Raw genomic sequence first — 12,840 nt, forward strand, 5'->3', positions numbered from 1 at the left:
AATCAGGAGAATCAGCTGAAGTCTGAAATTTATTTTATTTTGTAGAACGAGGTTTATAATATCTGAAGTGATGAAATATAGAAAAATTATTTCCTGGAAAAAATATATCCTCAAAATTCAGGCGAATGTTGCTAAGAAGCATCCACAGCCAGGAGAATGAGCAGGAGGTGGATGCCATTACCTTGGACACTGAGATGGTTTGGCTGTGAAACACTAAAAGAACCCCAAAATACAAAGCACACAAATTTATTATGAAGGCAGTCTCACTTGGGATTTCTCTACATAACTTCAGGGGGCATCATTCATGTAGACAGCAAGTAGCAATTCTGGCCTCTCTTGTACAAAGTTTCTGTAAAGAATCTGCTAGTTTAAAAATCACACAAAAAAGTCAGGAAATGTAATAAATGCTATCTGAATTGTGGAGCTGAGATTTTGGTTTTAGACAGGCTGTTACAATTTTTTGAACCAGGAAAACTTTGCCTAGTTATGTTTTTATTTATATGCCATATTTTACTTTAAAAATAAGGTGGTACAATTATTCCTTTGTTGGGTCTCTAAATCTATGGACCTTTAAAGACACATGTCATTCAGCTACAAGTGTAAAATTTTGAGTATGTCACTTCTCTGGAGGTTGCTTGACAACATCATCTATCAGAGACATTGCAGACAATCTTTTTTTTAAATTATGGCATACTTTTAATCTACATTGAATTGTCCAGACCATGGACAATTCAATATAGCTACAGCTTTGTTTTTTTCCCAGCTTTACTGAGGCATAATTAATTGACAAATAAAAATTGTATATATTTAAGGTGTACAACTTGATGTTTTGATATGTGTAGACATTGTGAAATAATCACCATAATCAAGGTAATTAGCACATCCATCAGCTCATGTAGTTACTTTTTTTTGGTGGCACACATTATGATCTACCTTCAGATTTCAAGTATACTACACAGTATTGTTAATTAGTTACCTTGTTGCACATTAGACCTGAGGACTGAATCATCTTGTATAACTGAAACGGTACCCTTGACCAACATGTCCCAATTTTCCCCTCCCACCAGCTCCTAGCAATCACCATTCTATGCCCTGCTTCTATGAACTTGACTATTTTAGACTCCACATATAAGTGAGGTCATGCTGTATTGGGCATTTGTCATTTCCTAGCCAATAACCTTGAAATCAGCAGTAAAGATCTGAGTGACTAAAATAGACAGCACATAGTATAGGCACTGAAGGACAGACTTGGGCATTCAGTCAGACCTTTAATACTCCTGCTTTAGATGGAATTTTAACCAATCAGGTTATCTGATTTGTTAGTGAAACACTAAGGGAGGAAGAACACTGTTAGGTTCCTATATAAATTAGCAATTTCAGAATGTGACAACTGATAGTTGCGGGCCATTTAGAGAAGGGACAAATAACTCTCTGGGTCTCAATAGGCCCCAAGAGTGTCAGTTCATTAGTTTTCCCCATAATCATTAATGCCCATGATGATGGCCCCAATATCCAAGAATCAATTCTAATGTGCATCAAGTATTCATTGTTAGCATTACTGGAATGTCCACTAATACCACATGCTTTACATGCATACTCCATTTAATTCACACAGCAACCCTATGAGGTGGTTTCTCATTTTATAGTGAGAAAGCTGAGACTCAGAAAGATTGTTGTTTGTCCAAGGATGAAAAACTAAAAGGCAAAGAAACAGGAATTCAAGCAGAGCAGGCTGACTCTGGAACTCACCCTCCCAATACTTTCAGAAATATTTCCATAAAGAACTGGATTGAAATGTCCACACTACCCAAAAGCCATCTATAGACTCAGTGCATTTCCTCTCACAACACCAATGGCATATTTCACAGAAATAGAACAAATAATCTGAAAATTTATATGGAACCACAAAAGACCCCTAGTCGCCATAGCAATCTTGAGAAAAAAGAACAAAGTTGGAGGATTACACTAACATATCAAGCTACCACAAGGCTATGGTAATCAAAACAGCATGGTACTGACATAAAAGCAATCATGTAGATCAATGGAACAGAAGAGAGAGCCCAGAAATAAACCCACACCTTTATGATCAATTAGTATTTGGCAAAGGAAGCAAGAATATACAGTGGGGTAAAGACAGTCTATTTGATAAATGCTGTTGGAAAAATTGGGCAGATACATGCAAAACAATGAAGCTAGACTACCTCCTTACACTATATACAAGAATAAACTTGAAATGGATTAAAGACTTAAATGTAAGACTTCCAACAATAAAAATCGTAGAAAAAAATATAGGCGGTAAAATCTTAGACATTTCCCATAGCAATATTTTTTCTGATGTATCTCCTTAGACAAGGGAAGCAGAAGAAGAAATAAACAAAGGAGACTACATGAAAGTAAAAAGTTTTTTCACAGCAAAAGAAGCCATCAACAAAATGAAAAGAGAACTCACTGAATGGGAGAACATATTAGCCAATAATACATCTGATAAGGGGTTAATATCCAAAATTTATAGAGAACTCATACAACTCATCACCAAAATAACAAACAATCCAATTAAAAATGGTCAAGGACCTAAATGGACACTTCTCCAAAGAGGACATATAGATGGCCCGTAGACATGGAAAGATGCTTACCATCACCAACCATCAGAGAAATGTAAAGTAAAACCACAATGGGATATCACCTCACACCTGGTGGAATGGCCATCATAAGCAAATCAACAAACAAGAGATGGCAAAGATGTGGAGAAAAGGGAACTCTTATGTACTGGTGATGAGAAAGCAGATTGGTATAGGAAAACAGTATGGAGGTTCCTCAAAGAATAAAAAATAAAACTGCCTTATGGCCCAGCAATTCCACTTCTGGAAATATATATGAACAAACCCAAAACACTAATTTGAAAGAATATGTGCACTCCTGTGTTCATTAAGGCATTATTTACAATAAACACATTTTGGAAACAACCCAAGTGCCCATCAATAGATGAATGGATAAAAAAGCTGTGGTACATATACAATGGAATATTACTTGACTATGAAAAGAATGAATTTTGCCCTTTGCAACAGCATGGATGGACCTACATGGACCAGAAGAGATGGACCTATGCATCCCTTCCAACTGGCTGTTCCCGAGTTATATCTTTTTATAATTGGTGATATAAGTCAGTGAAATAAGGCAGTCAGAGAAAGGCAAATACCATATGATTTCAGTTATGTGTAGAATCTAAAGAACAAAATACATAAACAAACAAATGTGAAACAGACTTATAGACACAGAGAACAGACTGATAGCTGTTAGTGAGAAGGAGGGTTAGGGGGCTGGGTGTAAGAGGTGAAGACTGAGAAGTACAGATTGGGTATTACAAAACAGTCATGGTGATGTAAAATACAGCATAGAAAATATTGTCAGTATTGTAATAGCTGTGTGTGGTGCCAGGTGGGCATTGGAAATGCCGGGGAGAACACTCTGTAGAGTATACAATCGTCTAACCACTACGCTGTTTACCTGAAACTAATGCAAATAACATTGAATGTAAACTGTAATTGAAAAAATTTTTTAAAGACTTGATTTAAGTAAAACAAAACAGAAACATTACATAGCATGATAGTATAATTTGTAAGAAATGTGTGTTTGGTCATTCTGATGACCAAAATATATTTTTCATATATATCTGGTCTTTGCCCACAATTCCTGACTCACAGCTCCTGAAATACTTGAACTTTCTTAAGTTTGAGAGTGATAAAGTTGCCTCTTGTTATGCTAATGATGTAACTTTTGTAAAGTCAAAAAATTAAGAATGGGGGCTGGTTTCTAGTGGAGCCTGTAGGAGGCTGCTCTGTGTGGTTGGGCCCAGCTCCCACTGCGAGATGCACAGGACCCACACCCACGGTTCTCCCGTGGGGAATCAGGCCTGCAATGTGCCTAGGCCACTATGAGTCTTGCTTTTTGCTAAAACTCCCTCACCCTGAACTGAGGACATTTACTGCAAAGTAACTTCCTAAAATCCATGCTAAACCTTCCAAGGATGAGTGTAACCAGTTCAACCACTTTTGCCTTTTCATTTGCAAATACCCCTCTTCTGTGATGTGATTAGTGGCACTGTCTCCTTTGTTTTCTGTAAAAGGTAACCAACCACCTAAAGTGAACCTGTGCATAGTAAATGAGGACCATAATGTAATGTGCGGAGAGATAGAAATAAAGGCCTGTCATGGTGGAAGCTGAGGCTTTTTCTCTCCTTGAGAGAAAAGCCATGGTGTCCCTTTTCCTCCACCGGACTCGGTAGTCCATGTGAATGCCTCATTTCATCCATAAAGACTCGGACACTGCGGGCCGGTGTCTGCGTCAGAGCCAACCCTGTAATTAGAGGGTTGATATTTTCAGTCCTATCCTACCTGCCATCTCCAGGGAGTGGAGAGGGGCTGAAGATGGAGTTCCATCATTAATGGCCAAGGATTTAGTCAGTCATGCCTATGTAATGGAGCCTCATAAAAACCCAGAAGGACAGGGTTCAGAAAACTTCTGGGTTGGTGAACACACAGCGGCATTAGGAGAGTGGTGTGTTCGGAGAGACCATGGAGGGTCTGTGTCCCTTCCTACATATTTGCCCTGTGCATCTCTTCCAACTGGCTGCTTCTGAGTTATATCCTTTTATAATTGGTGATCTAATAAGTAACACGTTTCTCTGAATTCTGTGAACCACTCTAGCAAGTTAATCGAACCTGAGGAGGATCATGGGAACAGTTAAATTGGCCAGTGGGCCCAAAGCACAGATAACACCTGGGTTTGTGATGGTCTTCTGAAGTGGTAGGAGGTGGGTAGTCTTGCAGGAGGACCAGCATGTGTCCTTTACCTATAGAATCTGATGCTATCTCCAGGTAGATAGTGTCAGAATTGAGTTGAATTTTTGGACATGTGCTGGTGTCTGAGAATTGTTTGTTGGTTTTGGAGGACATCCCTCAACATTAAAATCAGTACCAGGATCTATTTAGGTAGTCACATAGTTTTATGCATCTGAAAGATACATATAAATAAAATAACTCATTCATATATATATATATACACACACACATACAACACATATACACATGTGTCTATAAAATTTTTAAAACAAGAAAAATGTTTGATAGTCACTTAACTTATGCATCTGGAAAATTTACATAAGTGGGGTAACTCATTCATATACATTCCTACATATACATGTGTATGTGTCTATCTACGTATAATTTATGCACACATACAAATCTTCATTTGTGATAAAGTTTTAATACATTCCAGGCGATGTCCCTGAATAGATATGCCATGGCGCTATTAAACAGTACACAGTATTAAGGAGGAGGGAGTGTAAGGGAAAAAGTTCTGCCCAGGGGTGAGCTGATCATGTATCGGTGCTGTGTAATTTCATTTGATGGGTAGTAAATGCCAGATGCCAAATCACATGACTGGAAAACTGGGCCACTGATTAGCTAGCCTGCCGTTTAATGAAATCAATCTCGCTGCATTTAGGTGGAATCACCCATTTTGCAATTACCCAGTGAGGAAAATATGAAAACATGAAGTGTGTGTTGGCAAGTTCCTTCACCCAAGTGAAGTGGAGAGTCCTGCAGGGGAGCAGCTCGTAATTGTCAAAGCCACAAGTTCTCACAGTAACACGGCCTTTGGCTGTGCTTCCAGCCACAGTGAAGAACCACAGCTCAATGACTGTGTTTAAAAGAGATGTCAGGGATGAAACAACCCCCTGGCAATCCAGGTTGCTTCTGCTCACATGTGTATCAGGGCTGGATAAAAAGAGCTCCCGCTGCAGAAGCTCATGCTGTGGGGTTGCTAATGTAATATTTCTATAAACTTAGGTGATGCTTGGACTGAACATGAAAATTCATAGCAGAAACAGTTTTATTTCTAAGCTATTTAAACCCACGTGAATGCATTTTGTAACTTCTCTCCACCTGCAGAATAAAATACACACTCCTTGGCCGCATATGGGAAGACCTTTCATAACCAGATCTTGCCTTCATTCAAGCCTTGTCTTTTGCCACTTCACTCGCATGTCCTATCTACATTCAAACCAAGGTCCTTCGAACACATCCTTCTTTGTTGTCCTTCTGTGACTCTGAACACGCCATTTGGCTTGGTGATGTTGTATTGTTTCCTTTCTTTTTTGCCAAGTAAATTGCTCATTCTTTGAGAACCAGTACACATGTCACTGCTCTGAGGTCTTCTTGCTCTCCCAGGCAGGCTAAGTGCCTTTTCAGCATGTTATTTATATCTATTATGCGACTTGCTATTTTGCACTGTAATTATGTCCATGCCTGTATTCCTTCCTAGATTGCATGCTCCTAAGAGTAGGGACTGTGATGCACTAAATTTTGTATGTAAGGCTGAGAAGGGTGGCTAGCCCCTATTAAGTGTACAACAAATGTTTATTGAGTTAAAAGAAAGACAAAATATTTTATATAAGGTTGATCAAATAAAGGTCTTTACAGGGAACCACCTACACAAAAGGTTATTAAGACACTCCTCCAGAGCTGGCAGAAGCTTAAACGGGAGAGAGACCACGTGGAGAAGGCTCTCGATAATGGTGAACAGAGGGCTGGCTCCTTGTCTCTGGTTGTGAGCTGCTTTATGTGAAAAATCTGGTAATGTCATGTTTTACGTAGAGCCACACAAACTCGCTGGTTCTGTAGGTTAGAAATTGTAAAATATTGTCAATTTTATATGGTTTAACTTAATAGTTTTTTGTATCATGATTATTAATTATAAAAATTCACCCCCCAAAAGTTCCTTTGGTGTAAGAACAAAGTTAAAGACGAAACGAGGAATGTGGACAAGCAGGGGAATGGGTATTTCCATAAAGGACAGTTGATAATTAGCAAAAAAAGATCAGTGGCACACACGGCAATGGGCAGTCTTCTGTCCATACCCACACTGACACGACAGACCGCCTCGGACTGTCAGATATCTACCTGCACGGACCAATCTTACTGCGCTGGGCTATGGACTGGCTGCATTTTAGCCTGATAACTTCTAGTTGGCCATCCAGCCCATGATTTGGATACTTAAAACCAACCTTTCTGAAATAGGGCACTAAGTGATGTGCAGGTGGGTAAGGCAAGAATTAAGGTCTCATAAATTCTAATCCTAGACGTGCAGTTCACAATCAGGTTCTTAAGGCTGCATCTCTGCACTTGTTACGAATGTAAATTATACTGCATTTCACTGAGTCTAAGTCACCGTCAGCTGGAAGAGGCGCCAATATTTTATGTACCAGAGAGAGAAAAAAATGATGTCAGCGTGACATAAAGCTTTATTTTATATTTATTAGAGTTGTTCTTTTGAGCTTATTTACATGTGGAACTTTTGCAAACAAAAAGAAAGTAGAAGAGTAATACATTGGTTAAGCCTTTTCAAAAACTCCTTCACACTCAGAGTTTGACGTCCCTGCGGCACTCTCTAACTCAAGGTCGGTGGCACCCACGTTCTTCCCCACACGGTCTGCCTCTGTGCCGCCTACAACACTGGTCAGGGGCATATTTTATGGGTGTGTTCCACTGAGTTATCCTTTCTGGGGGTTTCTTCTGAGCCACTGACACCTGTTCTGTAAGTTCTTCCATGAAGTCCCAGAGAATAGAAAATTTCTGCTGGGACTCACATTCTTTTCTCTTTAAATAATCTGTTAATTTAAATATCAAGAGGTTTCAGTGGGCCCCGGGTTAGACCACTAGAAATAACTCAGTTCAGACGTGTGAAAAAATGACATTCTGGCTGTGTCCTGGTATGTACTGACTGGGTGGCATCTTCCAATTGATGAAATATAGCAAGTATTAGATAGGGTTAGGAGAGAAGCATGGTGAATACTTTATAGTAAACACATAACAACCCAAAAGATGATGAATGGTCAGATCTTTCAAGGAGGGAGCTTTCTGGTAATAGCATAAGGTGTCAGGACTTCTAACATCTTTAGGATTGCTGGTTTAAGCCTTCCATTTTCTCAGTTCAACCAAATGAACAGCCTCAGGTGAGGCTGACAGAGATAGACTGGTTATCAGAGAATCAATTTGCTCATTTACAAAGGTAAATGTACCGATTCCAGAACCAAGTCTGGTTGCCTTCCCAGACCATTCATCTTAGTAGGCAAATTCCCTCAACTGTGTCACAGATTATAGGGGTGACACACGTTCGGCATCTCCCGACAGACATCGCTGATCAGTTGTGGCATTCTTTCCCACTGAGCCCAGAAGTGGCCTCAGCTCCCTGCCCCCTTCACTGCTTCAGGCAGACACTACCAGTCAATTGGAGTTGGCACCTGAGAGAAATCCTATATAGCAATCCTGGATGAGAAGATTGCAGAGCAAACACATAATTAGAAATAAGGGAATTAAGTATTCTTTACTGGTTTTTTTCTTTTTTCCCCATTAAGCAAGGATAGTCTGATGCATTGCCTCTCTCCAAACCAGAATCATGTCAATGCGGAGAATTAGGATCACATCAGAGGCCATTTTCTCTAGCTGATGCCGGAGGCCGAAATCCAATTCCTTCTAATAACCTTCTGATGCCCTCTCCCCAGATCACTGCCCTTCCATACAGCACACCAGGGCTTTGACTACAGTGTGAAAATAAAACACAGGTATTTTGGCTACAAAATTGCACACTAAAAATATCAGGGTTTGTGGGAAAAGTAGAGTTGGGGCAGATGACTCAAATCTTATGGAACTTTGAACCAAGCATGAACTAAAACAATAAACATCACAGTAAAGTGAATAGCAGTTAACATTCTCCCAGCCTCTGCATCTAGCTACAGGGTCCACCCTTTGCAGCCTAACCCCCGGGGCTTGTCCTTTCTTCTTTGAGATGTAGGTCCTGGGAGACAGTTGCTTCTACAAGTGACTATTCTGAGCTGAATTAAAAATATGATCTGGCATGTAGCCTTCTTCGTCAATCTGTCATTTTAGTGAAGGGAAAATATCTGTGGTTTGTTCATCAGCACTTATACATCTTTGCTGACAAAGTTAACATGATGGAAAACCCCGCGGTTCTTAAAGCCATTGAAACAGCCACTATTTGCACCTCAGGAAGACACCTCTGGTCACTTTCAGGTCACTTTTTTTTCCTTCAGAGCTTCATGTTTGCCAGGGCTTTATCTTTGCTTGTGAGAAAACATAACCTGATCACCTGAAAACATAAACATGTATGAAACCAATATAATTCCTCTGTGATACTGATCTATTTCTCAATTGCATTTGAGATAATTCTGTTAAAAAACCCTGAAGGTGTTGTAAAAGATGGTAGGTGACTTTACTGCTTTTTTATGTTCTATGACATTCCCAAGGGTCACTTTAATTACACTGGAGCGTGCCTGAGTCCTGACAGCGAATGGCGCTGTCTAAGCCATCACTTGTGCTATTGAGACTCACATGGCATCTTTTTTTAAATTAGTTTTTAAAAATCAATTTCATGTCTGAGGGTGACTCTCTAAATTGTCCCTGCATTCTAGGGAAATCTTCTTGTCTCTTAGTTGCACACTAACTTGACTGGGGCAAACTCTGAGTAATAACGTCCTCGCCCTGGCATTTCCCTGCCCATGGTACGTGTGAGGCGCTGACCACACTGGTGGCAGAGATGGCCGGGGAGGCTGCGATGCTACGGAGCTGAATCACACATTTCCTCTCTGCGTCTATTCTGCTGCCAGTGTAAACCTGAACCCATGCCATGGCACATAAACAGCAGAAATTGAATATTTGGTTAACTTATTCTTTTATAGCCTCCATGCAAAGCGCAAAGGAAGTGGTTCCCAAAAGCCAATCTATGGCAAGAATGGGAAAAAAATAAAGAAAATTATGCACTTTTTAATCGGGCTAAATGTATTGTATTTATAAATTTGTTATGATGTTATATCTTTATTATTTTTTTGGTTATCCTTTTCATTAAATTCTTTTAGCTGTGTTTTTGCTTTTTAAATTCTTAACTGCAGAATAGAAAGATAACAATATTATATCAGTTCTCAAAACAGTTAGGGGGACTTTACTGGTCCATGAAATAAAAATGCTTCGAACCACTGCGCTGAGGCAAGGCACTTACGTGGCTCACAGCAGTCTTTGTCAGCCTGAAGGATGTTTTCCGAAAACAGGGGTGGGCAGGGCAGCAGCGGTTGGCTTTACAACCCATCAGAATCTCAGGTAACACTGGACAATCTGAGTTTGGACTTAGTGAGTGGATGAGTATTTTTAAAAATTTTTATTTATTGATTGATTTTAGAGATGGGGAGAGGGAGAGAGGGAGGGAGGAAGGGAGAGAGAGAGAGAGGGAGAGATTTGCTGTTCCACTTATTGATGCCCTCATTGGTTGATTTCTGCAACCCTGGTGGATCAGCATGATGCTCTAGCCAACTGAACTACCTGCCAGGGCTGGGATGAGTGATTTTTAAAAGTGGAATAAAATCTTGTGTAAAACACAAGATTTCCTAGAAATGTGTACAACGTCTAGAGGGAAAGTGTGGTTTGTACTGATTTGCTGTATACACCTCATTCTTATCATATTCCCATGCACATTGTCTGTTTTCAAAAACGGGGAGAAAAGTAAACAAATGAAGGAGAAACTAAAACATATGCTGATATACACTAGTCCAGGCACTCCTAGGAAAAAGATGGAACTTCCACTGATAATTGAATAAAGACGATGTGGTACACACAACGGAATGCTACTCAACCATAAGAATAGATGAAAGACTGCCATCAGTGACAACATGGATGGATCTTGAAATAAGTTAGATAAAAAGTCAAGAACCATATGATTTCACTCATATGTAGGATATAAAACTGAAAGTAACAAATGAACAAATGAGAAAACAAACAAAAACTCATAGACACAAGCAACAGCATGGTGGTTTTGAGGGAAGGGGTGGGGGAGGTAGAAATGGTAAAGGGGGTCAAATGTACGGTGACAGTAGGAGATGTGACTTTGAGAGGTGAACACACAGTGCAACATACAGATGGTGCATTGTAGAATTGCACACTTGAGACCTGTATAATTTTATTAACCAACATCGCCCCATAAACTTAATAAATTTTTTTAAAAATTAGAAAAGAAAAAGATGAGACTTCACTATTGTATCAATGGTGAAAAATACTATTGATCCCTAAACAAATTTCTGTGATACAGGAAAGGAAGATCTGACAAATGATAGTTGAATGTAGACTTTTTTTAAGAGCACAAAATGTTTTCTACTGGCTAAATTAAAAATGTAATATATCCATTCCTTTCTTTTATTTTTTAATAGTCCCTAACGGGTTTGATGCAAATGCAATAAAACGTTGCAGATTCCTCTACACTTAACTCACCAAATTGCATGTGGTAAGAGACAGCCGATGTTCAAAAGCCTTTATGAGAAAGCTATGAGGCAGTGTCTCACTCATTTTTGTATTCCCACTATTTGTTACTCCCTAATATACAGTTAATGTGGGATAAATGTTTGCCCACAGAATATACGCCTGCAGGATAAAACAACACAAATCCAATTTTTTGAAAGTTTTAAATTCTCAGTGTTCAAATGGTATTTACTGTAATGGATTTTTCCCCTCTACAAAAATAATTTATTTTGTTTTCTCAGTCTCTACATTTTTGTTTTTCTTTATGAATTGCCAAGTTATTAGCCTCCTCTTAGTTTAACACACATGACACCTCACCATTCTAACCCAATTCTCGGGCAGATGCACTGTCCAGGAGACAGCTACTGGTGTATTCTGGTACCCACACCCCTTGCTCTGACACTTATATCATCTCCCCTGGCAAGCTGGATTCTCTGCCTGCAGCTCCTGTTTTGCAGACTGCAGGCACAAGCACCAGGAATATTTGAATCACCCTGAATTTCAAGTAGGAAGTGAAGATAGATTCTTAGGTAATTAACCCTTATCTCATAAAAATAGCTTGAAAGGTGTATAAAATATAATTAGACAGATGTGCACATGTGTCTACATGTATGTGTATGCATGAGAGGATACACAGACATTGCCTTTATTCTCAAAGACGGGGAGACCAGAGCGAGGCAGCCCATGCTGTCTCCGCAGCTGATGGCAAAGCTGCAGTACACCTGCACGGATGAACGGTCTAAATAATCCTTTAAGGACTTTTTCTCTGGGAGATGGCAAATACAATCTTAAAGGCTATAGGTGTCAGAGAGAGAAAAAAACAGTTTTGGGGGTGATCTAGACAATTTATGTCTATATCTTCTTAAAATTCTTTCTTAAAATAGTCAACTCTCTATGCTTTGATTTTTATGGCACAGCCAGAAATCATATACATATGGAATATATTTGTTATATTGTTGGAAAAAGTGATGGTAAGGATTATTTATTAACCATACATTGCATATTAGTGAAGATAAGTGAGATCCAGAACTGGGATAATAATGATAAATTGGGGGTGTTGATTTTACCATTGGAAATATTTTTAGGTGTATTTCCTTAAAAATATTGTACCTCTTTAGGCCACTGGTGTTTGAGATTCTCAGTCCTCTATTATGTTATGTTATAGTACTGAATATTCATAAAAAGCTTTATCGACACATGGGTGTTTTCTTGTAGAGACGGTACATTTTTACTTTTATTTTTTATTTTTGTTATCTTTTCCCATTTTTAATTAGTTCTTATGTTTCATAAGAACTAATCTCATCTTGTCTCTGTTCTACTCTTCTCTCTAGTGTTCTATTATATTTAATGGTGATTTCATAAACTCGTTTCTTTGTTATGCATTAGGGAAAGGTTTGCTTGTGTTGTGGGTTCCTGGCTCCAGACAGAGCTCAGTCTCTGATACTACAAAGCGCAGCTATAAAATTACTATTGGTTGGAACAC

The 12,840-nt window shown here is 39.1% G+C and overlaps 1 protein-coding gene across 1 annotated transcript in view; it reads right to left on the bottom strand.

Annotated features, from left to right (window-relative positions):
* RNLS (renalase, FAD dependent amine oxidase) overlaps nt 1-12,840 on the bottom strand; it is a 250,858-nt gene that overhangs the window by 1,831 nt on the left and 236,187 nt on the right. The gene's annotated exons all lie outside the window — the stretch shown is intronic.

The sequence above is a fragment of the Phyllostomus discolor genome, chromosome 5 (assembly GCF_004126475.2).
Source record: "Phyllostomus discolor isolate MPI-MPIP mPhyDis1 chromosome 5, mPhyDis1.pri.v3, whole genome shotgun sequence".
Lineage (NCBI taxonomy): Eukaryota > Metazoa > Chordata > Mammalia > Chiroptera > Phyllostomidae > Phyllostomus > Phyllostomus discolor.